Consider the following 3,725-nt stretch of genomic DNA (forward strand, 5'->3'; position numbering starts at 1 on the left):
TATAATAATAAGTAAACCAGTGATAAAGAGAATTTATCAAAGTTAATATAATATTTTATTATAATTTTACCTAATTATAAATCTTATGATTGATCAAATAGAGTATTAAAATATAATATAATAGAAAAGATATAAAAGATTATCAAATACTTTAATAAATAATAAATTAAATAATAATAAAAGTAATGGTGTTATTATTAAAATTAAATAATAATTTAAATATAAATATATTTAATAATATATTAGATATGAGAAATAATAATAAAATAAATTCAGAAATAAATAAATTTATAAATCTAAATAAAATAAATTTATTAAATGTAATAAATTATTGATAAATTTAAATAGTAATTTAAAATTTAATACTTTAAAAGAATTAAATCAAATATAATTAAAAATAATATAGCTAATATTTATACAAATGAGTTTTAATAAATTTATTAAATAATAATACATTAAAAGGTAATAATAAATTAATTATAAATAATATAAATAATATTTTAATAAATTTAAATATAGATATTAATAATAAATATTTATATAATTTATCTAATAATAAAATAATAATTAATGTAATTAATAATATTATAAATAATATATATTTATCTAAATTAAATAATAATAATAATAATAATAATAATCTTATATTAAATAATAATAATAATATGTAATAATCAAAGAATATTAGTCCGTAATTATCATACAATAATTGAAAAAGGAGATAAAATTAGATTAATAAAATTAATAAATAAAATAAAAGGTAATAAAAGATTAAATATATCAAAAGAATATAAAGGAGAAATAGAAAATAAATGAGATATAGAAAATATTAAAATAATTTAATAAGAGATAAAGAGATAGATAAAAATAAAGATATATAAGAATAATAAAAGAAGATAGAAATAATTTAAGATATATAATATGATCAATGGATAAATTATTAGGTAATTTAAATGAGGAATCAGGAATAAATAAAAGAATATAGGGATAATAAATTAAATATAATAATATCAAAATATTTAGATAATAAAGAGGTAGAGATAAAACCAATAAATTTAAAATATGAATATAATAATAGTGAAATATTAATAAAATTAAATGAAAGGAGTATCAAAAGAACAAGAACTTTATCACGTAGATTTAGATTTAGATTAAATAAAAGAATATCATTATTAAATGAAAAAATAATATTAGAAAATGAAATAAGAACTAAAAAATATAAATAATTTAAGATTAGAGAATATAATATGAAATATTTCCAAATAATATAAAAGATATATTAATAGAATCAGATAAATTAATAAATTCAAATGAATTAAAATTAAGATATAATGATATAAAAGATTATTATGAAAATAAAAGGAATTAAATAATAATTTAAAATATAAAAATATAGTAGGATGATCATTATTATTAAAAAGGTAAAATAGGTTTAAGAAAAGGTAAAAATAGATCAAATAGAATATTAATAACAAAGGATCATTTAAAATATATTATTATTAAATAGAGGTTTATCAAAAGATAGATTAAAATTAAATTATATTAGTAATAATCAAATGAAATCTTATTTAGATAAACATACTAATAATAATTAGGTATAAATATGACATAATATTATTTAAATAAATTAATTTATTTATTATTAATATAATTAATTTATTTATTTATTTATTTATTAATTATAATTTAAATAATCTTATAATCTTATAATTAATCTTTATTATTAATATTAATTAATTAATTTAATTAAATATTAAATATTATATAATAATAATAATAATAATTTATAATTTATAATTTATTATTTATAATTTATATTTTATATTTATATTTATAAAAATAATGGAAAATCATAAAAAGAGGATTATATATATTATAAGGAAGAGAGGTATATATAATTAATAATAAAGGTGGATAAATATATAAGAAATATATATAAATACTAGATGGAGAGTTAATATAGATAAATATAAGTTAATATAAATAAATAAATTAAGGTTAATAAATATATATATAATATGTGAAATAAAAGTTATATATATATATAATATAAGATATAAGATAATAGATAATAGATATAAAGGGTATATAAAAAGGATATATAAAAGGATATATAAAAGGATATATAAAAGGGTATATAAAAGAGATAATATAAGGATAATAATAAAGGTAAATAAAAGCAGATAGAGACCGAATGGTTAGGTGCTTCTTTTGGGTGAAGAATTAGTTAGTTCAATTCTAGCCTATCTGAAATAAAATATAAAGCTCTTTTTAGTTTAATAGGTTAAAACATATTACTTCTAATAATATAATTAACGTTCAATTCGTTAAAGGAGTGAAGATATAGAATAAAATAAAATTGAAGATATTGAATAAAATAAAAGAAGATATTGAATAAAATAAAGAGTGAAGATAAAGATTATATAATAATATAATATAATATAAAATATATAGGAATTTAGTTAAATGGTATAACATCAGATCTACACTCTTAAATTAATGGTTCAATTCCATTAGTTCTATATAAAGAAATAAAAATAAAGAATTTAATAAAAGAAAGAGTATGATGTCGGCTCAGATTAAACGTTATCTAAGGACATGATACATGCAAATCGAACGATTATGATATAAAATTATGAAATATAATAAATATATAATAATAGTGGTGTAAAGGTGAGTAATATATTGAAATATGAACTATAGAGGAATTAGAAATAAATTTAAAAGGATATATATATATAGAAATATATAAATATAAGAATAAATTATATTAAATAAGAAGAATATAAGATTATAGTCAAGTCAATAATAGAATAGGTAGTAGGAATATTAAGAGATAAACCTAGCCGAAGATCTATAATTAATAATGAAAGTTATAATAATCACATTGATTAAGAAAAAGATCAATATAAAAGATGTAATATATGAGAGAATATATTATATATAATACAGCAGTAAGGGATATTAGACAATGATCGAAAGATTGATCTAGTTACTTAGAAGATGAAAATTATAAATAAAAGAAGAAGAATAAGAATGAAGAATATAAAATCAATATATATTATAAAATAAATAATGATAATATAGTATATAGAAGTCTTAACAAAATTAGTGCCAGCAGTTGCGGCTAAACTAAGGAGGCAAACGTTAATCATTAAAGGCTTAAAGGATCCGTAGAACGAATAAAAAGAATAGAGTTAAATAAGAAAAATAATGAATAATAATTATGAGAGATGAAATGTAATGATAATTATTAGACAATCAATAGTGAAGATAGAATTTAATATTTAACTGACGTTTGAGGGGATGAAGGCATGAGTAATAAACCGGATTAGATACCCGAGTAATTCATGCAGTAAACGATGAATACTAAAAAAAATAAGCGAAGGCTAAAGTATTCCGCCAGGTGAGTATATTCATAAGGATGAAATCCAAGACAATAGACAGTTACAGGTGTAGGCAGTGGATTGTGTTTTTAATTCGATAATCCTCGATAAATCTTACCATTATTTGAATAATATATATATATATATTACAAATGTTACATCGTTGTTTAAAGTCTGTGCTTTAAGGTTATGATTAATTTCATAAACAGACGAAATTCCATAATTATAATAAAGAATATAAATATATATCTTTTTATTTAAGAAAAGAGATATTATAATGGAACTACAACAAATCCTGATGACTTAAATATAATGGGCTAAAGACGCAATACAAAATAT

At 16.6% G+C, this 3,725-nt stretch overlaps 1 non-coding gene across 1 annotated transcript; it reads left to right on the plus strand.

The window, feature by feature from the left end:
• The first annotated feature begins 2,451 nt into the window (after positions 1 to 2,451).
• FOA43_003202 lies at positions 2,452 to 2,523 on the plus strand. Its single transcript has one exon. It is a non-coding gene; the product is annotated as a tRNA-Val (tRNA).
• Positions 2,524 to 3,725: the final 1,202 nt, after the last annotated feature.

The sequence above is a fragment of the mitochondrial genome of Brettanomyces nanus, assembly GCF_011074865.1.
Source record: "Brettanomyces nanus strain CBS 1945 mitochondrion, complete genome".
NCBI lineage: Eukaryota > Fungi > Ascomycota > Pichiomycetes > Pichiales > Pichiaceae > Brettanomyces > Brettanomyces nanus.